We start from the raw sequence: 25629 nt of genomic DNA, 5'->3' as shown, positions 1-25629 counted from the left end.
ACAGTAAAAATATTGCAAAAATCTCCAAAAAAACTGCCCCTAGTTGATTGTGAGGGGCTGATGTCACCATCCTGTAAATCTTAAAGCTGAGAACAACTAATGTGTCTCTTCTTTTCACACATAAACACCTTCCTAATAGAGTAAGGTTTCACCAGAATATGCAGAGTTTGAAATTTCAGAAGGGTATTAAGTTAGTTCTTTGGTACCCTGACTAATGGTGGAAAGATTATTATAGACACTTCTTTTAAATAACCTCCTCTGTTTTGTTTGAAATCCAAGATATTGTTTAGTATATTATTGTTGCTATTATTGCTATTATTTATTGCTATTTGATTTATCTCACAGGTTATATTGAGAATTAATTTATTTTCATGATCCAGTTATACAGTGAGTTTCTTAAAACATGAATGCATGATTCATAAATTAAGTTCAGAGAGCAATTCAGATGTCCACCATCATACGTATAATTATTGCTGAGAGTGATTGCTGAGAGTGGGAAATAGAACCAGAGATCCTGAAAGGAAAGTATATTTCCTTCTTATGGAAGAGGGTCATATAAACTCTAGTTCTTGTAACTCCCTGCTTTGGAAACAACGAGATAAAACACTCAAGTTCATTTTATTTTTGGCATTCTTGGTAGTTGTGGAGCTACTGCTAAAGGCAGATACTGTGTTTGGTGCTTTCCTGTTTATTTGCATCTGTTGCTTTTTATCCTGAACCCTTTTTACATAAACTCTCTCATCTTTGTTCACACAGAGCGGGGACATTTTGATCCAAGATTAAAGCATGCCAGGAGCTACAATAGTGTGAACAACTTTCAAGAGATCACCATAGTTTCTTTTGCAGCTACACTGCTCCTTTCTAATAAGCTGTCCTCTGCACCACTTTTCTGAGCTCTTGAATATCTTCCAACCTGTTCTTATGGGTGTGAAACCTGATCAGTGTTGGGGTCTGTACAGAGGGATGTAGAGTACTGGTGAAAAGCCCATAAGCTTCTGATGTACTCTTTCTCAGCTGGGCTCTTTGACAGAAGGAGGGTCAGAAGTTTAATTTCTAGTTGGCTTCACAGAAATCAAAGAAAGACTTTAGCATCACTTGGTTTTCAGATTGAACAAGACCCCTTGAATACCACATACTGTATTCTTGGGGAAACTCAAATAATCTTAGTGTACATTTCAGCAAGCAATCCTGTCTAACCTTCAAGATCTTCTCTAGATCTGACACTCCTCAAACTTACCTTCCTTTGGAATTGAAGATGTCAGCCACCTGTTGAAACTGTTCATCAGTGTAAACCATCTAATTTTTTTACATGGAGAAGGCTATTTCAATAAAAAGCTCATGATATGTTTCCCCCCCAAAAATACAGTACAGCAATAGGAATCGTGCCTGGTTTACTGCAATGGTTAAGCTTTTCCAGATGCTAGATCCAAGTTACCATTCCACCACACTTACATGCTAGAGTGGCAAATGCCTTGGTGTGGCAGTAGCCATAGGAGCACACAGGCTCTTGTGGGATGGCTGTGTAACACAGGGGTCACGGCCCCTTGAAGCCTGAAGTCATGGAGTCACAGGGGCTTAGGGTTCTTGTGTTTCAAACAAGATAGAGTCACAGTCTTAGGACTAGCCAAAGAGTAATCAGTGCTTTTTCAGATTACAGAGGGTAGGTTCAGCAGACTGTTCAGCTAAAAGGGCTTCTGGGGTCAGTCAAAGTTCAGTTATAGCAAACCCAACCGTGTCTGATTTTTATGCATGTCCCTAATGTGCTCTTAAGGAAAGCAAATATCAAATAAGCCATTTTCCACCTCAGCCTTCTTGTCTTAATTATTTATCCCTCTCTGGAGCTGTTGCTGGTGCAGAAGCTGGAAATCTTGTGCAGGTGGAGACACACCTATTAAAACGCAAGGTTCATTGCTCCTGTATCCCACGTGTTGGCTAACCAGATGTTTCTCCATCCCTTTTACCCCTGTTCCTTCCTTCGTGGTTTTATGAAGGTAAATGAACTCGGGACAGAACATAGCCGTGCTCCAGGGACTATTCCGGATGAAGGCATATTTAATGTAGAAAGCTGAATAGCCATGGAAAAAGAGCAAAAATGCTACTTACTTATAGACTCTAAATTTAGACTAGAATAAATGGGAATGGAGGCTGGGATGTTTTTCTGTAAAGTCAACTGTAAGGTAGGTGTTTAGGCTCCCTGCACATCAGTGGGGGGAAAGACAGACTGATTCACATGTCTTGCCCCTCTATTTTAGGTGTTTGGTTCTCCTTCAGCGTTAGGAAAGGAAACTGTCACTCCTTGTGCACATGTACAATTTGCATTGCTCTGGAGTTCAAGTCACAGTTACGGCCATGGTTGAAATGTAAATAAGAACAATAGCTGGTTACAATTTGCAATCTCAGCAAGGAATCTGAAGACTGTCCAAGTGAGGATACTGAATGGGGAATCTGGAGATTGTCCAAGCAAGAAGAGTGAATGATAAGCTCTGTCTAAAGCAGATACAGCCAGACAGGCTGGGGGCAGTGGCCATGGGTAATGCCATGAGAGCTTTGTTTTCAGGAAGAAATAGCTTTCTCAGGTATTCAACCCAGCTCCAAATCCCTTTCAAAAAAATCCAACCTGGATCTGGGAGAGGGAGAAAGAAAGAAAGGCTTAATTCTTAAAGATCCCATGAAAACAATAAATAGAGTTTAACAGTCAATAGTCAGATTAAACTGGCTGTGGATCAAAACGCGTCAGGAGTAAAGACTTATTGCAGAAAACTAGACATGGAAAAAGCCCCGCTCTGTTGCTGGAGCTCTGACTAACTGGTTCTAGTGAGGAAAGGGAGGGGGAAAGAAAATTACAGTCTTTATAAATAGGCATCAGCAAAGCTGTTCCTGGCATGCTTTCCTGCCCCAGTCCATACCACCCAGTGGGGTAAATATCTCATTCCAATAATACCACTGATTAAATGGCTGTGGGATAAGGAATTTAATAAATTCCACACAGCATGTGAATGGTAATCAGGCCAGGAGCTTTATGCACTTTGGCTTGTGACATATACCACTGGGATATAGGATAATTAAGGGAATATTCCCTCCTGTCTCCAGATCTCTAGTGACTGTAGGGCATGCTGAGCCTTCTGTTTCAAGGGGTATAAATAGAGCAAATGGGATGAAATTAGGTGGGATACATAGTTTGAATACCAGTCAAATCTACAAGGCAGGGCCACTGTCCTCTATGGCCTTTCACTTAAGGAACTCTGGATGTCCTGGTAAATATCTGTATTCATCCTGCATCCAAGGTGTGCAATATGCCTATATACTTGTTTGATGATTTATTCCAACTCCTCAATATAAGGCTAAAAGACTTTTTAGATCATATATGCTCTGTGTGCCTAGTGATGAGAGTCACATTATTTTTAACCCCTGCATTGCTGTTAGTCTGTTATCAGGGTTTTTTTTTCATCTGAGACATTCAGTTCTGGGCTGGACTCTGTCTAGTAAGAAGGTACTTCTTCACATTTGAAATTTATTGAATGTGTCACATGATGTGAAACTCAAACTTGCACATCCCATATTTCTGATCAGAATTCCCAGGCAGAAACGTGACTCATCCTGCAGGCAGTGCCTATGGAATGTGCCTGCGGGAGGCACGCTCCTGTAGGGAGCTCCTTGCAGTGTCTAGTTCTGATGGAAAAAGCTTCTCCAGACTGCCAGTGCCCAGTCTCCTGTGCACACTGACTGACCCTTGTTGAGGAGTTTGGAAAATATAAAAGAATTGTTAACATCCCTTTTATGTGAGCACATGCCAGAAAATGCAGGTCAAATGGAGGGATTCCATCTTCTCCCCAGAGAAGCTGCCTTCTCAGGCTGCTGTGAATAAACTGGGGCATGCTAAACTTTTTGGTATCTCGTTCCAGTGGACTCTAAATTCTGAAACTGTGTCATGATGAAGATAATGCCCTGAAAGGCAAAGACATAGAAGAATTCAAGTTGTTTTTTTTTTTCCTTTAAGCTGTGTTCTTTTTGTATTTTGGCAACAACTGTTTAAAAGTTGTGAGTTGTTAGGTGTGTCTCAAGGCAGTTGTACCTATCATTAACCAGAACCCTGGTGTTTTTACATCAACAAGCTTGCAATAGAGACTTGGCGCATTTAAATGGGCACATCTAGATTTTGCATAAAATCAGGGGATTATTTATATTTTAATAATAAAAATAAAAAAACCCAAAATCTGTAGTTTGTGCAGGGCAACTGCTGGGCTGACTCATATATTCAGAAGGTTCTCTCTTCCCCTACCACATCTTTCCCTTCAGCTGCATGAGTGGTAGGAATGGCTGCTACTTCATTTAGCCTCTGGAGAAGGGGCTGACACGTACTTTGCCAGTGCATTTCACAAGTCACAAGACAGGAGATCATGTATCTTGGTTCTGTCCCTGGCTGTGAGAGAAGAATGTGGCTTATGGGTCTGATAGGGGGTAATCAAAGCTCAATCAGCCTGAAAGACATTGCAGCTGACTAGTGAAGATATAGACTTACTGTGCTATAGTCCTGCTTTCTGGCCAAGGTGACCTCTGGTAACCTCAGCGTTAGTGTTGCTCTGAAATATGGCAGCAGCTTGAACTCAACTGTCTTCCATAATTGGGATTTATGGCCTTGGTCAGTATTAAGGACAAAGAAATGTGCAATATCAATCACAGGAAGTTATGAGTACGTGAACTAGAGTTAGCTCGGGAAAGTTGCTCAGAGGTTACGGAGTATTGGTGTGGGAGCAACACCCTTTTATTCTTCCCACCTGTCCCTAAAACAATCTTAGTCATTACTGTCATCACTTCTTTATGGTGTGTGTCTTTTCAGCCAGGTTAGAAAAGGGGTAAGATCAAAACATGCTGAATATTTTCTATCTGTAATGCTCTTGTTTTCGCCAGTATTTTTGGATCATCTTGCAAAGTATGGTGGTTTTGAATAGATCTTTAAAAAAACAAGGTAATCTGATTAAAAACTTGTGAAAAAAACTCAGAATTTGGTTTTTTTTTTTTTTTTTTTTTTTTTTTTTTAGTTTCTATCATTTACTTTTTCATAAAATGTGCTCTGCTCAGGACTTCTAAGGATGGTGTTTGCCATTTTATGGAAATCTTCATACGACAGAAGTTTCTGTAAAAGTGAGAATTTCTGAAACAGCCTTTACTCTTGAATGGAACTCATTATCTCTGTTACCACTTCTTTCCAGTTATTTTCAATAGTTGATAAAAATCTGTTCTGTTTTCTGATAATAAACTATATTCAACCTCAGGAAACTGGTGCACAGATTCTCAAAACCACTGGTATGCCTCTAAAAACCTTTGGCTGTTTTATATACACTCTATTTTTTTTTTTTTTGAGGTGTCTCTTGGTATATGGAATGATAAACACAGAGTCACTCTGTAAGTGTGACATTGGTAAGATATAGCCTCCATAGTGACTAATGGATTTTTTAAAAATTATGTTAGATTACTTCTAAAACACTAATCTGATACACCTTTTCCAAATAAACCTAATGTTAGCTTTGTATTTTAAAATGACATATTTGCAGTGCTTTTGAAAAGCATCAGTTCTGCTTTGAAACTATTCAGTCTGTCAGTTATTATGGAAAGCACAGTTATTATGGAAAGTTCTTCAGTTTCTATGCGTGTTTTTTGGGGGTATTTTTTTGTTATTTACATTCTTTCCCCTTACTTTTGAGCTGTTTTACATGTAAATGCCTTCACTGTCACAATGGCTTTCATGAGACCAAAGGGAAAAGCAAGCACCTCTCTGCCAGGTGTTTTGAATCTACTTCTTCTCTCTTAATAAAAAGCAGCGCTCCATCTGCTCTTGAACGTGCACATCTCCACTGCCAGTCCTATCCCAACCTCACACCCCTCCAGCTGTGCACGTGTTTCTAATTATGAGATAAGTCTGTGGAGGAGGATGGCAATTATTGCTTGGTCCCCATCTGAAATAAATTCCCATGATGAAGGATGGCTTCTCAGATTGAAAGTTCTTGTAAGAATAATAATGCCTTTCAGGCCCTTAGCAGTTTAGGTTTCCTTCAAGAAGGAACATCTCTCAGTAAAAGATGCCATAGAAAACCCATATGTTTTGTTTAATTTTAATCTTGGCGAATCTGGTTATAGACAGATATGATCTGAGTGATATTGCTTATGACTTTGGTATGGATGAAAAATGGACCATTTAAAAAAAAAAACCAAAAAACCAGCTGTAGTAGACAGACCCACCTACTATTTGCCTGTGAAATCACCACGTTTTTGCAAACTTATTTATATATCTATTATGTTTACTTTTTTTATTCTGATCATACAGGAGAGGTAGCATTATGACAAGGCTAGCTTTCTTACATTATTTATTAATGTGAAAGAGAGAAATCTTGAAAAAGAAGCACATGTATGTGTTCATATTTATATACAAATGTTTGTCACTCCTGTCAGTGACACTCTGAAGAGGACCAGTCCTGCAGGGCACTCAGTAGACCCACTCATGTAAACATGAAGTGGTACAGCAGATAGAAGCCACAGGCATCTTGTTGAATCAAACTTCTTGAAACTGCTTGGTCAACTGTATATCCGCAAAGTTTCTAATAGATTGGTATGGAAGTAATAAACTTGTATGATTACACTTGGGAAAATGAATTCTGTTAAAACTTTACATATTTGTGCAGTTACTCAACATACTTTCTCCTGTCTGTGTTGTAAAGTTAGATAAGTTTCCTTATGATGTTGTAATATTTAATGCTTGTCAATAAAGAAATGCTTTCTGTATCAGGAGATATTGAACCAGAAAATAAAAAAGTTTCCTCTCTGAGTATCACATGGAGAATGAAATAGTCATATTTAAGTGTACTCAAAACTGTTATGAGAGTGTTAGTGGGAATGGAATTATCACAGTGGAAAAGGGTAGTGCAGTGGAGAGCTTGTATCCTGCAGAGATGGGAAATGTGTGCTATCAGCTCTGTAAAACACTGAAGAGGTAGATCTGGACACTCCTGCCAGTCACAGATCAAATGAGAAGACCAGAAGAAAAAGCTGGGGGAGATGTCAAGTACTGTCTTGAGTGTAAGTTAGATACTTACAGACATCCTTGGTGGTCCTGGGAGCCTGGAGTCCTTGAGAGCTTACAGTTATGTGCTTTTGGAAGCCTCCACCTACTACTGAGATGGGTTTTGCAGCAGTACCTTGCTGCTTGACCTGTGATTCCTGTTACTTATGACCCTCATTTCACTTCTCTTGGCTGGATTCATTCCACTGTGGTCATTCTAATGGGATTCAAATTTCCTTTCTAAAATAAATGCTTGTCCTCCCTTAACTTTCTTCCTTGTGTCCACCTCAGTTTAGCAAATTACATAGCCACAGAGTATTCCCCTGGTCGCTGCCTTCTGACATCCACCACCTGCTCATGTGACAATTTTGGGTTAAAAACATTGCTTCTGTGTCTTTCAGTACAATGTTTTCCTCTTTAATTTTATTTCTTTTATGGAAATGGCCCTTCTGGAGGAAGGTCTTGTTGTTTCTACTGTTTTAGGAAGGCAGGGAGGGTATTTGGTTTTACCCACAGCAGCCAGAGTGCAGTATGCTGTTTCTATAAATGGATTGCTACAGTGTTTTGTTATGAAACAGTCTTTGATAGAGGATGGCCACAGTCTTAGAGCTTCCAAATATATTTCAGCCATCTATAAAAATGACAAATATTTCTGTGCCCACAGGATAGGAACATATATGTTTCCAAGAGCTCAGTTGTGCTATCCTGGAATTAAACTGAGAACTGCTGTCTTAATGTTGAGAGACAAGTGTTGACTGCATCTCTTTTCCATCCCTACTGCCTTTCAGCTTTGGAGCTGGATGCTCTGGTTTCAGTTGGGATAGAGTTAATTCTCTTCCTAGTAACTGGTACAGTGCTGTCTCTTTGGATTCAGTATGAGAATAATGTTGATAACACACTGATGTTTTAGTTGTTGCTAAGCAGTGCTTACTCTCAGGGAAGGACTTTTCAATTTCCTGAGCTCTGCCAGTGAGCAGGTGCACAATGAGCTTGGAGGAAGTGTGGCCAGGACAGCTGACCTGAACTGACCTAAGGGATATTCCATACCACAGAATGCCATGCTCAGTATATAAACTGAGCAAAATTGGTCAGGAGGTGCTAGTAACTTCTTAGGGCCTGGCTGGGCATTGGTCAGCAGCTGGTGAGCACTTGTATGGTGTATCGCTTGCATTTCTTCAGTTTTAGTTCCCTTTAATTTTGTTGCCTCCATTTCATTACATTTATTATTTTAATAATTTTATTTATTTAAATTATTAAAGCTGTTCTTGTCTCTACCCGAGGATTTTGCCTTCTCTCTTTTCCAATTCTCCTCCTCATCCCACTGGGTAGTGGGGTGAGGTGCATGTGATATTGAGTTGCCAGCTGCTGTTGAACCACTGTACTGAACTGGCCAGTTCTGAGGAAAAGAAAAAGAAATAGGTTCAAAGTTTTCCTATTTTGTCACAGGTCATTCAGCAGTCTGACACTAAAGAAGGGAAGCTATACAGAAAAAGGACTCTGTCCTTCCAATTTGTGATGTGCAGGATTGGGTCAGGTCAAGTTGTAGAAGAGCTCTGCCTAATCTTAATCCAAAAGGACCTGAAATTACCAGATTTTCCAGGACTGCTTCTCAAGTGCAAGAATGCACCAGTTCCAAAACTGTTGCAGGGATTTGTAACAATTGCAGTTTGTGCCTCTTTAATAGATCATGGAGTGTTTTTTTTCTTTGTTTCATTGCTTCCTGTGACCAGCAAGATTAGGCAAGGATGGGGAAAAAAAGAAGACTTCAAAACGATAGGCAGAACACTGAAAATTTGTAAAACAGTTTTACTGGCAGAGGCAATAAAAAATTCTCAAGACTATACTCACAGAATTGTCCAAGCCTTTAAGGGTTTGCTTTTCAAATTCATTTTTTAGTTTTATGTGGTTTGCTCATCAGTGCCACAGCAATGGGACATGGCATTTCCCAGGGATAATTGAATATTCCCATAATGTTGCCAGATGACCTGTAGGTCCCACAGTAACATTACTCAGAGAGACAGAAATGGGACCTCAAGACAAAGGCCTTCCTTCAGCTGTCTTTTTTCCTATTTTCAGGAAAGCAACGGGTCATGCAAAACAAGAGACTCATGAGCCAATGAGGAATTTTGACATGGAATGATGGATTCTGGAGAAATGATTCAACCAGTCAGGGTGCAAACATTTATTCTGCATGATGTATGTGGTAATTGTGATCCAGAAAAAAAAGCCACTCTAAATGTATAGCTTGTTTTCTGTTTTCGTGATATAAAAATATCTACAATAATCTATTTATAGACAATGGCAAGGCATTTATTAACTGACCAAAATCAATTCAGAGCATCAGCTCCTCCTAGCTGGGCATTAAACCTCCAGGAAATATCTTTGCTTCACTGTTACTGCTTCATTATTTACACTAACTATTACAACCATTTGTCTAAATATTTGCTTTTCTGATACTGACACCCTGAAGGAGTTCAGGTCAGGACATTGTTTGCCTATTGTATAGCATTGCAACATTCAAAGATTTAAGTTACTGTGGAAAATAATAGGAAGCTTAGAAACGGAATAAGAAATTAAGGGGTCTGGCTTGGAGCACCTGCTCAGTACAGTTGTTTTTTATTAAATAACACAACGTGCAGCTCTGCAGGAGGTCAGAGCAGATGATCTAATGGGTCTTCCTGCCCTTGAAATACACCAACTCTGTTGCTGTGCAATTAATGTCAGTGGAGCCAGTGTAGTGAATGTAGGCTTGTCCATTTACATTATCGCAAAGCCGATATTTGGTGAAATAGTTTTCTTAACCTCTCTTTTATTTCCAATAAAGGCAATGTTGTTATGGGAGGGGAAGGGAGGTATTTGGAGTCAAGGAACTGGTCCACATTCCCAAATGCAGTGTCAGTGACCAGACACAGATAGGCATCAAGTGCCCTTTGCTCTTACTCGGTTTCATTTCCTGGGTGTTTTCCTTATTAGGCTGAATGATGAGGCCAATTGTACAATAAAATGTGTCCTAAGCATATCAGCACGTTGGAATTTAAGAACTCTTCCACATGTAATGAGCTGAGGAATTACAACACGAAGCACACCTTCCTCTCAAATTGACTGATTAGCATAATAAAGTTAAACTCACAGCAGCTTGTTCTCAACCTGTATTTAGCCTGAAGTGTTTCTCTTGTATTTCAGACCTGACAAAGGGCTCATGTGCCTGGAAACACGTGCCTGCTATTTTCCAGGCATATCAGTTGGTCTAATTAAAAACCTTACCTCTTCCTACAAACTTTGCCGCAGGAATGAATCTACATGGCTAAGTAGGGGTTTTTTTGTTTGTTTGTTTGTTTTTGTTAGTTTCTTTTTTTTTCTTTTTTCTGGTACAATGTTAAACCATTAGAAGCATCTTACATATGAACAGCCTAATTTCTGATGACACTGACCATTATACCTATGGTTTAAAGTTGGTTTCAGTTTCACATATGGTAAATATGCCTTGCAGGCAGATAATACAGGAGCTAGGTAAACTTACTTTATGACAAAAAGGATTAAGGGGTGACTTAAGTACTGCCAATAAACAGATGTGCAGGCAGAAAAATTGGATGCCTAACTTGGAGTAGCTGAAGAAATTGCAGGACCCAGTCCCTGACACAGAAGCCAGAAATCTGTGAATATTAAATTGCAGAGGGTCTTTTAGTTGTTGTTGGGGATTTTCCTTGTTGCTGTAGGTTTGGTTTGGGGTTTTTGTTGGTTTTGGGTTTTTTCAATTTTTTTCTTTCCTTAGAAATTTTAATAAAGTAATTTGTTCTGTTAAGTAGTAAATCCACATCACTTGTCATCTGCACAGAAAGTTTAGTAACTACTTACCCAGTTTTGAAGTTACTGGGCTTAACAGAAGCAGCAGTGGAGAAGCTGGACAATCCATGTTCTGCTGCAAGATACAGCAACTGATCAGAACAGACCCTTAATTTCTATTTAAAGAGATTGGGACAGAGAAACTCTGAAAGGCAGTGAAAGGCTATTTACACATCAAGGTGACCTCTGCTCCAATAGATGTGTTCAAAGATGCTGCATGGTCTCCCAAGAAGAGCATCCAGCTGATTGCCTTAAGTCTTTGCAAAGCAGCAAGGTGCCAAGTTTACCTACTCATTGTGTGTGAGTCCAACATCAATCCTGAATTCAGGCAAGTTGGGATTGGCCTCATTGTGGGTGGGCACATTGAAACCTTTGAGTTTCACTAAATGGTGGAGTGTTTGATTTTGTTTTCTTTTCCACTAGGCTGCCGTCCTTAGCAGGGCTGTGTGATGTGAAGAATGGGTGTTTCCAAGAGCCTGCATAATACCCTGGCAATTTTTGCAGAAGCAAGGGCTGTTTGTTCATATCTGTGACACAAGGGTAGAGCAAAGCCTTGACACGGGATTCCTGGTCAGATGAATGAGGTTGTCAGGGCTGATTTGCCAGCCCCAGACTGAAGAGGCTGCTGAGCAGATCTCTGCCATGGTAGAAGGAAAGTGTTTAATGACAAGATCTCTGATTGTCTGCCAGCAGTCTGGAAAAGTCTGTGCTCTGGAAATATGGAAGAGGAGGGAGGAGAAGGCTTTGGCTGTGCGAGGCTGTGATTGATGTAGCTTCAGGTGGTTGCCCTCTTGCTCAGATCCTCAGTCTCATGAGTTTGCAGACCCATGCATACTTTTCCTTGCTAGTACATCATACCTACTAAAATCTAATAATAATGGGTCGTTTTTCTTAGTTTTGGTTTGTTAATTTCTTAGGAGTCGTCCATTGAACCTAGTGATTGGTTGAAAGTTGCTAATCTCCATTTCATTAAATTCTGGTTCTAACTGCTATGAAAGTAACTTAAAAACCTCTTCTCCAGCAGAGTTCTGTGCTGTAACTCATCTGGTATGTGCTTGCTAGCTGACAACTCTTGCCAGCTTTCACTCTTATGCAATAGAGCAGGAGACAGATTCTAAGTTGGCACCTTCTCTAACTGCCAACAGTCACGTCTTATTATCTTAACACCTGATCAGGGGCAAAGCTGAATATAAGTTACAAACCAGAAGTCTGAAGCTTAGCCATAAAGGTTCCTCTGGTGCACTGAAGATCCATGGCTCAAGATACTTATTAGGCAGGACCAAAAATTATAAATTAATTACTGCCAAAAACTTGACAATCACAAAGCTAATTTCTTGTAGAAACATTTGGTTCTTCTCTAAAATTAAAAATAGAAAGAGAGTAAAATAATAATATGAGATTTAGAAATTTTTTTAGGGCTGAAACAAATTGTTAAAAGTTAACACAAGCAGTTCTGACAGGGTGTTTCTCTTAGAAAATGAAACTTATTGATGTCTAAACTTAAATTCACAAACCAGTGTTTCTAATAGACCATTTCTGTGGATCATCCTGAGGTTTATCCCTTAACAAGAGCAAACCATATAATTATTATTTACCTAGATGATTATAATTGAGAACAGCACTTTGTATTCAGTTGTTTGTTTTTCCTCTTCCAGATGTGAGATGGAGACCTGATCTGACTGACAGATTAAATTACTTTGATCCTTATAATATTCAGATAAAACAATCATACATAATTGAAAATATCTGTTCTGATCAAGAGGCTTTGAGAACAAATTAGTCTTCCCTTCTTCCTGCTTCTTGCTTGGTGAGTTCACTTTCAAGGTATGATAATAAATCTGTCCAAACTCAATTTTTCTTCTTAACCCTTTCCCAGAAAGGAGTCAAGGAAGAATTGTTCGAGCCAGGCAGATTTCCAGGACATGAAGCACAGTCTAGTCTCTTAGAGTGCTTCTTCACTTCATCCCATGGCAGCTTTCATTGAGGCTTCACTGACATCTCCTAGATGGGAAATGAACCCCTATAAAGACTTCTCAAGCTTAACAGGAGCTAATTTACCCTGGAACATACTGATGCACAGAGGTATTATCCTTTGAGTAGCTGTTTATCTTTCTCCCTCCACCCCCCTATTAATTAGTACATTTTCACACTTCTTTTGGGAGATTTGGCTGCATATGGTATAATGAAATATCACAAATATTGGGTGCAGAAGACACACTAAGACACGTTAGTCTTCAAAGAATCTTGCTTAATTTTGTTGAACTGCTATGTCAAAATTTGACAAGTTAAAATTACTTCAGCACTGCTTTAGTAGAATACAACAATCAAATAATTACACAGAAATAGGATTGAAAAGCTGATCTTCACTGGGATCTTGATAAGTAACTGCATTTACAATATATATGCAGAATAATGTAATTAATTTCTTATTGAGAAGATTAAGACTGGTTCATCTGGTTCTTGATTATCTTTTTTTGTTTGTTTGTTTTCCCACAAATGGCAAGCATGACTTAACAACTTGCCTCCAGATATCAGTTCTTCTTAAAACTGTTCTGGTTAGCATTAAGTACTTAATGTTAGTTGACATGAGCATCTAAAAAAGGGTGTACTCATATGTCTGTGTGAGCCTGGATCTTAGTAGCTTGTTTTTATTGCCTATTACTGCTGTCAATGGTAGATAACACACTGCAGTCCCTGGGTGCTACATAGAGCCTTGGGTTGTTTTTGTCTCAGGGAAGCAGAACGAATCAGCTCATATGCTCCCAACCTTACAAATTTCTAAAAGAGACAACTGGATCTTCCAAAAGAGAAAAGATACAAAATGCTATTGGTCCTTTAATATGGTTAATAATCCCTTGTGCATTAGCTAGCTATTCACATTTATGTATGAATTATGAAAAGGAAGATTTTCATAATGAACCTGGAGGGAGGTATGATTTTGTGGAGTCATACATGGAGTGCTCACTTTATATTGTCACCTATATGATATCCAAAAAGATGGAAGTGCAGACAGCCTGTCTCGACAGAGAAGTTTCTTCTCCAAAGACAGCTAGAAAGAAAGCAGTGTCTGGGATATGCAGGTGAAAGTCAATTGTCTGGAGATGACACAAACTATTTATTTCTCTGGGAATATTTGGCCACAATGGAGGGATGGGTGGGAGCACCTTGGTTCCTGAGCTCAGGCCCAGAATGGCAAACTGTCTTTAAGAAATTGAGCCCAAACTTGTTAACAAATACTTCTGCTGTAATCTTCCTCATACCTTAGCACTCAAAACATCCATTGAGACTAAAAATTCTGTTATGACAACATTCAATTTACATCTGTTTTGGATAGTTTTTACATGGAGCTCAGAAGGACTGATTGGAAATTTCTACTGGTGAATATTCTGACCAGAATACTGGAAGATATATTTATTAATGTGTAAAGCCAAACACAATTAGAAATGTTGCCAAATAGATATGCATAGTCTGTAGTGCCCTGTGAAGTTGCTTATACAGATAGCTCAAAAACCGATCACACTGAATATAATTCCATTTTTCACAAATTAGGTCAAATGAGAAAACTGAGGAAAAAAGTATGTGAGTGGGGAGTAGACTTGTAGGAAAGAAATAAACACCAGCCCACGGAAAGGGGAGGGGGATCTCCTGCTGGCCACAAGCCCTGCATTTCTGTAGGAATCTTCCAGGCCCAAGAACAAGAACGAGTCAGCCTAACTTGACAAACTGGGTGTTAGTGGATAGTAGTGACCTAAAGGTGAAAGGACTGTAATGCCTCTCTGGCTTGTGAGTATTCCCCACGCCACAGCTCCTGCTTTTGTAATTTGCTCTTGTCAGTTTTATTTATTGCCAATTGTTCATTTGAATGCATCGGCTGCTGTTAGTGACAGGAGAGCAGTGCAGTGAGAATGCTGGATGTGCATTGTGAAAATATGTTTTAGCCATTAGTGTCAGAGCAAGACGATGAAGGAAACATTTGTACTAATTTTGAGTGGGTGTTTATGCTCTTAAAAGCCACTCTGTTAAAATGACATGAAGGGGATGCAGGCAGGCACAATCCCCACTTCTTCTCTCTTCGTGATATTAAAGGAAATTTGTTCCATTTACAAGTCAGAGTATGAGTGCTCACAGGCTTTGCAGAGAACTATGTTTTCAGAGATACAGATTGAGCTAAGTCTGGTCTGACTCAAGTGTCATTGGCAGGGATCAGCACAGTCCAAATCTGTATTCAGACACATGCCAAACTCTGGAGCAGGATAGATCTCTTTTGCTGGTCTCTATCTCATGGGACACACAGGGATAAGAGAAGATGAATTTTCCATGTGATTTAAAATAAGAACTCATCTTTTTCCCAGCACTTTTCTTTTTAAATCAAAATTTTGACATAATCTTCAGTCTTACTTGCTTTATGTCCTTCCCTAAATACTGACAGCCATACCCTTTGTCTTCTCTCCTGGCCTTCTTGCTTTGTTCCTTATTCCTTTGCCCCCTGCGGAGAGAAAGAAATTATCCATCTCAGGGAATCAGCTGATTCCTTTAGACAATCTCTGGCTGAACACCTCTCTTAAGGGAAGCTGGGGCAGGTGGTGGCAGTGCTGTGTGGGAGCTCAGAACAGGCACACTTCTGACACAGGTGAGGACCAGACATCCTCAGTGCTGACAAAATGCTTCCCAATTCTAAAGGCAACAGCTGTTACAGTGTTAATGATTGCTCACAACTGCTAATGATTGTTCACTATGTTCTACACCCAGCTGTTATTTCTTACCTCTTCTTTATCTAGTGCTTCCAAGGCAGTTTTATCCAAGAGGTGACTGCAGCAGCCTTGAAAAGGGGCACTTGATAATGTTATCGCTGCAGCTGAACAGTCATTTTCCCTTGGCTGGAAAAAAGGTAAATAGCAATTCTAAAGCCATTAAGAACTGTGGTGGTGATTCCCTCCCAAAGGCTCTGCTGGATGTGAGGAGCTGTAGACCAGCCCAACTAAGTGCAGGCCACTGGCAGCCTGCTTGGAGCTCAGCAGTGTTGTTGGAACAATTGTCATTTATAAATCGTTCTGGGGCAACTCCCACTTGGCTGTACAAGGTATTTCACCCAGCTGGTCAAGATCCAAGGGAAGGCTTGCAACCACAGACAGCACAGCAAGTGGGCGAGATAAGATGTGGTTTTCTTCTCTTTAGCATTACTGCTTTTTTTTCTTTAGAGTATAGCCCCATTAAGCTGTTGAGTGCTTTCTTGACCACAATTGACTCAGGATAATCCTGGTCTAGCAACAAATGCATGATGAGATTTAGCAGCTGGATGTAAATCTGACACTAATTTAGTCTAGAAATAAATTTCAGATTACTACTTCTTTAAACAATGAAAGGTGTTTAATCATTGCAACAAATTCTCTGGACTTGTGTTGGGATTTCCCAAACTTGGAATATTTTATGAATATCTTAAAATCTTTCCCTTAGCTTCAATAGAACTTACTAGCTGAAGGCTAAAAACTTCTTTTGAATTCTTTGGCTTTTATACACAGGAGATCAGATGAGAGCTCATAGGTGCCCTTCTGATTTTAAAATTCACAATTATTCAGTTCATCTGAGCCCTTGTTGGCTTTGTATTATGCCTGCTTGCTTATGTTTTCACTCCTGGTATAAAATCTGTATCTATGCTGAGTATGAAGCTTATTGTTATTTATTTATGAACTCCCCAAGTACCTTCTAGGTGAATATCTGTGGGTGAGTATAACTGTAAAGCTATTGCCAGTGTTGTCCTTTATATATTGTGTTCAGATATCTGAACACTTTCTCAAGCTGAGCAAGGTAAATAGAACAAGTTGGAGCAGGTCTCCCATGTTTTATCTTTGTCTTTTCTAGAAGGGTGGATTGTATTTGTAGTAAGAAAAATCTCAGACATGTTACAGTCAGAAATTAAGGGTCAAAGTTTTCCCCTAAATCTGTTTCAGGCAAAGGTGACTGTTTTTGCCTCTGTACTACAAAAGTTCTTTCTCAAAGTATCCTCATCTGTAATAAGTGTAGCTTTAGGGTTGAGCTCTGCACAGTTTATTTAGGTGCCCCTGAGTGGGTCTACAGATGGTTTGAGGCAGGAAGGAGCTTGTTAAAAAAAAAAAAAAAAAAAAAAAGCTCTGTGATGCCTTCCTGCTGTTCCATGCACAGCTAAGCAACTTCACACTCTGAGAATGAAATGGGAAAGAGGCTCACAAGGACCTAAAAAGATATACAGGGTATCTCATGGGCTCATGGCCAGATTTCCATTCCCTAGGCAGCTCCTGGCAGATATCAGTTTAATTGTCACCTTCCTCCTCATTAACATCTACCCAGAGCTCCTGCAATAAGAAAATATTTTTGTTAATGTCCAGTCCACTCCTGTCCTCTCCAATTCCTGTTCCTTTATTGTGTCACTGGGGCTGCCTGTTGCTCTGCCATCTCTCCTTCCCTGAGCATCATGATTGCTCCTTTATGGGTACAATAACCTCCCTACATCCTTTTGCTTTCTCCTCACTGTACAGTGCACACCTGTGTGCTCTCATGAGGACAGTGATACTCTTCTACACATTGCTCTGTAAAACATCTTGGTATCTTTTAGCCATTGTGACATTTCATTAAAAGAATAAAATGATTACAACAAATAATCCTCCCTGTATCATCTCCTGCAGAGAAAAAGAGTTGTAGCTGAGTTTCTTTTGGGGGATTATTGAAATAAGGGAGCATGAGAATCAATCTATATCCTTAAAACCAAGACCATGCTAGTTGTTAACTCAATATGAGGGCTTAAGGCATTAAATATGTCTCTTTAAGCACTTTGCAGTTCTTCATTTCCTTACTACAGGGAATCACTTTTCAGTATCAAATCTGAATAGTCTGTCTTCTCTGGAAAAACACTTGTGTGCATCTTTCTGATTTTAGTAAGGTTTGGGTTAGAGAAGAAATGTGAGCAGCTTATTGAACAGTGGATGTAAATACAAAAGCTCCCACCTCAGCCTTGGGACTTATATCACATCACAAATCATTGACACAACTCTACTCACCAATGGAAATGGGCTGAGATGTTTGAGAAGAGATTTTTGTAGTATATTAATTATTGCTTTAGAGGTATTTTCTGTTGTGACTATCCTTTAGGATAGCACTTTTGAAATCTCAAGAAGGAATGGGGAGAAACGGATTGGTTATTGTATTTGCTGCTTAATCGAAGGTTTGAAAATGGATTTTTTGTAATTTAGGCTCTTTTTCAAGGAACAGGCTTGTGTGTGAATTTGTAGTGCTAAGTGTTTTGCCTGCAGAGGTCCCCCAACCAGCTATGGTTCAATTCAGTCCCTGGGTTATTCAGATTGACAGGTTGAATTTCAGTATTAGTTCAATGGAGTCATGAGTGTTTGGGATTCATAGAGATTAATGAGCAGAATAAAAGGGAACAGTGGTGTCAGCAGGATGCAGGAATGGGATATGGGGACTACAGAAGTAGTGGCGGGTGCTCTGGTTATCTTTGAGGTTCTCCCACAAGGCCTTCAACTATACAAATGATAAAGATCCATAATCACTGCTCAAGGGGAAAAATAGCCAACAACTAGTATAAAACTAAAGGTGTAGACTATAAATCCTTTCATTTCATATAATTCAGCTGCTTATTTCCAAGTAATCACCATGGCACAAAAGTCCAAATATCATAATAGGTTCCAGACAACTCTTAAAAGTGCTGATGAAAGTGATTTCACCCATAAACAGTGTTGGAGTGTTACTAACCACAGTGGTTTGTTTGTTTTTTCCTGGCTGTCTTGTCTGTTTCTTCCTGCCTGTCCTTTTCCCAGGACTTGGTGTTGGTGTCCGTAAGACATGAAGGTGTTCTTGGGAAAAGCTTATTTCTGTTTGCTTTGGCATTGCTAGCTCTGGCAGTGTGGTACTGGTTACCTGAGAGAGATTTTCCCTGTGCTGTAGAAAGACAATGAGTGTTTTCAATGAGAGCTGCAAAACTGCACAGTGAGATATAATATCTCAAAACATGGAGAAATGAGACACACAATACTGCTGTTTGCTTTCTGGTATATGTTTTATGTAAGAGAACTCTTCCAAATAGAAGAAGAATTTATGTCATGTAACCCATCTAGCCTAATATATTCAAAACAATTCCTGATATTTCTTCTGGAGCAATAACTTCTTGTGAAATACATTGTTGATTTTTCTATAAAAGCAACCAAATTAAATTATTTCCCCCACCCCATTTTTTTTTTTTTTTTTTTTTTTTAATTTTCAGGATTTACAGACTATCTGTTTCAATGATTTTTTTAAAGGCTGATTGATTCTGGACAATTGCTTCCTAGGAATTTGCCAGAGAATTTAATTCTTTGGAGACTGGATGAGAGGGTGAAAGGTGAATATTTGCTTTCCTAAAAGAGCTTTTTTTTCCTAAAACTGCGGCTACTTTTGCTTTAGAGCTGAGATGTATCCTTTAAATGAAAAATTAACCTGCAGAAGATGTCCAGGACTTGCAGCACTGATTTTATCAAGGATAGAAAAAGCAGCCTGTGAGATTTGCAGCCTTTTCTATCACAGGGAGTGGTGATAGGACACATACATACAAAACCCCCCAAATCCAAACTAACCTAGAGACCCACCAGAAGGCAAACCAAAACAAAAACCCACAAATAAAAGAAACAATATAAACCACCGTCCCCCCCCCCCCTCCCCCACTTCAAACACCAAAAGCTTAATATTTTTAGGAAACAGGAAGATGTTGGGAACAGAGCTTGGGATAAAATATCCAAGTAGTCCCATTTGGGAACATGTTGGGGGAAGAAGAAGCTGAAACTTTATTTCTCCTTCTTGCATTCTGTGTTGCTACCTTGAGCTGGCCGCTGTCCTATGAGACCAGTGGCCCTCAGCTCTTGCTGGCCCACTGACAGCACCTCTGAGCAAGCCACAAGCTGTAGGTCCTATACAGTGTAGCTCCATGTGTTGATGGGACAGCAATGACAGTGGCATCAAATGCACCTGATAATCCTGTGAAGGTTTTGAAAGAGTCAGGGATGATTTTTCCATTGCTCAGATGCTCCCTCTGTGTTGGGGCGAATCAAAGATGAAGGGGGATTTTGCATGCTGCCTGGCAGAAAACATACAATGATCTGAGCAGAACTTTGGAAAACAGAGAGAAAATCAGGAGGGGGAGAACAAATCAACAATTACGCATAAAAATATGTGGCTTATATGGAGAAATGAGACTGGAAAAAACAGTTTTACTTCTGCAGAAGACCTTGAGACATGCATGGTGGCAGGGAGTCTGTGAGCCCTCAAAGGGATTTCCTGCCTCCACCTCTGCCTCAGAAAAAGTGCTAATAGTTGGATGCAAATGTCAGGAAAGTAACATGAAATTTTAACAGTAAAAGGTTGGAGTGGCTTTGACTGATATTGGAGGAAGAAACTGAGTCATATCCACACATCTGGTTGGAGAGATGAGACTCTGTCAAGTAGTGAGGGAGAAGAATGCTTTTATGGCTGAAACACTGACTGAAAACAAAAATAGGAACTGAGCACTATGCTTAATGTAGTGGCAGACCCTCTGTGAGACAAGCACAGGATCTGTTGTGCAAGGGGCTTTGAGATTACGCACAGGACTATATGACTGATAGTAGAACTAATAACACACATAACCTTTGCTGTGCATGAAGCATATCTGTTGTATTTTTCAGTGCAGTCACTGCTGGAGATTTTGGTTCTGCAATTTTTTGGGCAAATCCTCAGAAAATGAACATTTCTGGACCTCAGTGTCAGAAAGAATGTTTTTCTTCCACATCTCCCTGCTGTATAGTCTGCAGCAATCAGCAGGAAAGGAAGCCCAGCATCACAGCATGTTCTGTACATTCTCTGGAGCTAAACAGGAAGCCATTTCAATGGGACTTACACAACCAGTGCTTCTGGGCCCTCTAATGAAACCTCTGCATTAAAAACATCAACAGGCCCTAGATTTCTGCCAGCAGGGAAGGGGAATTACAATTGAGTCAGGTGCATTCCTCCCAGTAGGGTTCTGTAGGACTGAATGGAGGATGATGAAAAAGGGCTTGATGGTAAAGATGTAATGTATAGGGACATGCAAAATGTTCTCTGCCTGTGGCAATGAAAGGCTATCCCTGGCCTTGAGGCTCTCTATTTCCTTGCACAATTGATAGGAATCACCTGTGGTTTCACTGATGGCCTTTCAGAGCTGCAAGGGGCTCTGGGGCGTGGCCAGGCACTGCACTGCCTTGGAGAAGATGGTCAGACACTCTCATGTCTGCCAGGCCTGTTCCCATCCCTGTTTGGAGCAGGCTGTTTCCTGGTGCAGGCTGGGCTGGTGTGACCAGCCCGTGTCCACGAGCATCGCTGGTGGGGCTGTGGGTGCGCAGCATGTCCTGACAGATGGTGGGTGGGAATGGCTGCAAAGGGAGGGAAACCACTAATGAGAGGAAGGACAGCAGGTGGGGAGCTGGACAACATCCTTTGCCATGGCAAGCCTGATAAGGTGGGTGTTTACTTCTGTGGGAAGGAACAGCTTTCCAAATAAAAGATTAACTGCTAAATGATCTCATGGTAGCAGCCCTGAGCCATTTCTAATTTAGCCACTCTGTAAAACCAAGCAGGGAGGTAAGAAGGGTCATTTTCCAGTCCCAAACACCCTTAGCTGACATCAGTGTGTAATCTTTGCATCTCCACAGAGCTCAGTGCACTCATCATTGTTTCACTGTTTTTCATCTTTGAGAGGCTTAGGCTGATCCTCCTTGCTGGAGACTGACAAAGGGACAATCAGCCTAAAAGCAGAGTGGACTTTTTTCCCAGCTATGTTGGCTGGCTTCAAAAAAGACAGTGCCTTTCTTTGCAAGTCTTGCTGCACTGGGTAGACACCCAGAGGAGAAAAGGCTGAAGCAGAAGAAGGAAAAGTTTATTTCCATTCCCTACTAGCTAGCTGTGCAGGGGACATTCAAACATCTTTAGGGCATGAGAGCCAGTCTTGTGCTGCAGATATCGACCAGCTAACTTCTCTAAAGGAACTGGGGCATAGGTTTGTATTTTCCCATGACCTGACACAAAGCTGGCTGAATCCAACAGCTATTTAATTGTGTTAAACAGTCACTTTTAATTGTATTAATTGTGTTAATATTCACTTGCACACATACTAGATCCAGCATGGCTGTCACCAACAACATCAATGAAGGCTCCGTCTATGTCCACAATCATGAGACTCCTGTCTCCAAGGACTGTAAATCCTGTCTGTGAACACTGCTGGTCACCAGGTCGAAAGCATTATGGACTTCTCTTTGGACTATGTAGCAGCTTGGGAAACAAAAGCAACTTTTGGACCAGCAGTTCTAAGAGACCTTTCATGGAGAACATCCAAGGAAGTCTTTTCATGTTTATTCCAACTCCTATCTGAGGAGACATCAATATGGACTTTGGAAAAGAGGATCCCAATGATGTCAGCAGCAACAGCCCAGAGAGCAGCTTTCAGCCTCATCTGCTTTTAGAAGTTATTTCTAAATTGCCTTGCAGTTGCAGGTATGTTTGGTGGTCTTCACCATCATTCTCTCTCTCTGCAGGTACACTCTGGTTTTTTTTGGCTTTTAATCACAATTACTGCAATTTGTCAAAGGGTACTTCAAAATGTCTATCCACAGAAGATATAGAATAAAATTCCTCCCTGGGCTGTCTGTGTTTGTTAAGGAAAAGATGTGATGACTAAAGCAATTCTGTCTCATCTTGAGTTCCTTGGTCCTGAATTGTCAAAACCTCCAGTGCCTGAAAAGCTCATCTGGCTTTCTCCTCTGGTCCTTTCTGCTTCTTTCCTCAGGCTGTGCTGGGTTTGGAAGACAGCCCTGGAAAACACAAGTCTTCTGGGTCAGGGAAAGGGAATAGGCCCTCTCTTTCTCACCTGAAGTCTGCCCATTCCTATAAACCTAATATTCAAGTCCTTCACTTGAATTTTGATGGGCAAGATCTCATGAGCTGGGGAATTCCCTGGGGATTTTTTTTCCCCCAGTACAAGCAGAGAGTCTGGGCTCTCAATGAGTGTGGTGAGCGCTGGTTGCAAACCACAAGGGTTAAGTGGCTTGTCAGATCATGGGCGGTGAGAAACTGCCGCATGTGTGTGGTCTTCCCATTCACACTCAAGTGTTTTACCAAACAAAACCCCAACAAACAACACAAAAAACTTTTTGTAAACCTTGAATTCCAGGTGATGGCTTGACCTGCACCTCATGCGAAATCACAGTGATGCTTGGTAGACAGTGCCTTTCACATCCCTGGGATTTTCCACAAAATACTGTGAATACAAAATAACCTGGGGCCACCTGTGGTTTTTCTTAAACTAAACATCTCACAAGTGTGAGCAAGTGCATTCTGACAATAGCCTAAATCAACAACACAGCTCAAGGCTGTGAGAGGGGGAAAGCCTCTTTGGGGAGAGTGACATCTACAGACTTCTCCTCTTGTCTTAAGACTGGCCTGGGATGGAAACCAGTCCAGAATTGGACTTTGAGGGATTTATAATGGATGTTAACATGATTTGGATCACAGACTCCCTCCTGAGCTCCAACTAGAAGAATAGCAATATTTTATACTCTGTTGTGCAAATTTATTGAAAGAGTCACATACCTTGCAGTGAGAGTATATGAACAGGAGAAGGGAAGTTGTCTTAGGCCCAGTATTAGCAAAGTGTACTGGGAAAGGCTAAGTGACTTGCCCAAGGTCATGCTGAGATTTTTTTGCACATAAGCAAGCCCTCTTTATGTCCCAGTCTAAGACTTTAAGCACAGAAACATAGTTTTTCCAGAAGGAACAACTGGCAGATTTAGAAGTAAAGTTTTTTGTTTTGCTTTTATTCTCTTTTTCCTCTTTTCTTCCCACATTTGATGTACAGGAAAGAACAAATTAGCTCATTTAAAACCAACTGGAATTTTCACCCCAACTTGAGCATATTTTTCCAGATTCAAAGCCATTGGTTCAATATTTTTGTTTCTTAATCTTATTTTCTATGAACATGAGACTCTCTTCCTCCCAGAACCGTGTGTGCCTACAAGGGCCAAACCACCACTTGAAAGGCTATTCCTGAAGTATCCAGGGTACATCCAGAACTGGGGAACACTGAAAATCTTGCAGACAACCTTGGCCTCTCACCCTTTGTTTGCATATCAAGTCAATCTGCAGAAAACACGTTCCGGAAAAAAAGTTTTAGATTGCAGAGGGCTGATAGAGAGACCTTTGAATAACCTCAGGACTTTGGTGGCTTCAAGAAAATGGAAGCTGATTCCAAACCCATTTCTGGTGTGGGATTTGGTTTGGCAAAAACAAAGTCTGACTGATGAGGTTTGGCCAAACTGAGCCTCCAGTTTTCTAGCCAATCTCTGGTTCAAAAGATTGTTAGTTCTTGGGTGTGCTTCCACACATTTGAATTTCCTCACTGCTTGGAGCCTCCAGGAAAAATAGAAATAGCCAGAAGTTCCTTCTGCAAGTACTTTGAGTCAAAATACAAATTCAGGAGTGGCGCAGTCTTTTCTAGATATGTGCAACCATGGCATCAGGTCAATGAATGCTGTACCAAACAAAGCACTTGCTTTTACTTCTTAGCACGGAAACAGCAGTGAAAGTCTTTATATCCTGGGCTTTCTAAGACACTCTTGCCTTTTGGGAGGTGTGTAAGCGTTAGGCGGGATGGTGCTGATGGGGGAAAAAACAACTGTGTTGTGTCTTCCTTGGAAAAGTCTGGCCCTGTTCCCCAAGGATACACATCACATTCCAGACCCATGCAGACAGGCATCTGCAGTTTCAGTCTCTGGCCGATTCACTTTGTGCTGGAATTGGTAACTGAAGTGTCAGTTGTGCTGACAAGCTGTTGTCAATGGAGAAAACACATGGCATTTTCTGGCCCACATGGAGGATGTGTTGGTTGTAACCCCCATGAATCATTGTGCTGGATACAATCTTCACGCCTCAGACAACTCATCCTAAAATACTGAAATAGCTCGAACTGTAAAAATGGCTCTGAAACATCCCAGACCTGGTGTGTGGATATTTCTTCTGGAGTCAGCATTGCCCAATAAGGGCTGCAAGAAAACTTTTCAGAGGTCTACATGGCAGCCAGGCAAGATAGAGTGGAAGAATCAACGTATTTTTCAGGAGTTATCTTCATGGTCCTTGCTGTCCCGCTGGTGGGCTACAGAAGTATCTTTATACCTCTGGAGTCTGAACAGTCTCCAGCAATTCTAGGGTTTTAGAGTGCCTAACAGGTGGTGATGATCTGCATCTCAATTAATCCTTTATTTTTTTTCTTATCTTGAGATTCATTTGTTGGGGCTCTCTGTCCCATTAGTAGCCTTTGGTTTTCCTGTTGCTGAAACTTGCATTTTTGAAGAATTCCACCTTGCTATTGGAATTATAAGTCTGTGTTTTGCCTTTCTGTTGGAGATGGCAAAGAGCAGACTTGTGGAAATCTGTTGAACATAATTTCAGAACTGAACTTCCAAGATTTCGTAACTTCAAAACAGAACTTTACTTCCAAGAACCATCAAATGTTTAACATTTCTATGAGAAAGAACTTCCTGACCAAAGCCTTTCCTGGCAGTTCCTGACCATTCAAGGTCTTCCTCCATGTTTTTATCTGTTGTTAGTCTCCTCTGATTTCTTTTCTGGACTTGGCTTTTCTCACAGCTAGTCCAGGTTTTCCATGACAAAATAATGCTGCCTATCACTTCTTCTTTCTGGCACGGCTC

This window comes from Taeniopygia guttata, chromosome 7 (assembly GCF_048771995.1).
Source record: "Taeniopygia guttata chromosome 7, bTaeGut7.mat, whole genome shotgun sequence".
Classification (NCBI taxonomy): domain Eukaryota; kingdom Metazoa; phylum Chordata; class Aves; order Passeriformes; family Estrildidae; genus Taeniopygia; species Taeniopygia guttata.
Note: the sequence above shows the minus strand (reverse complement) of the source record.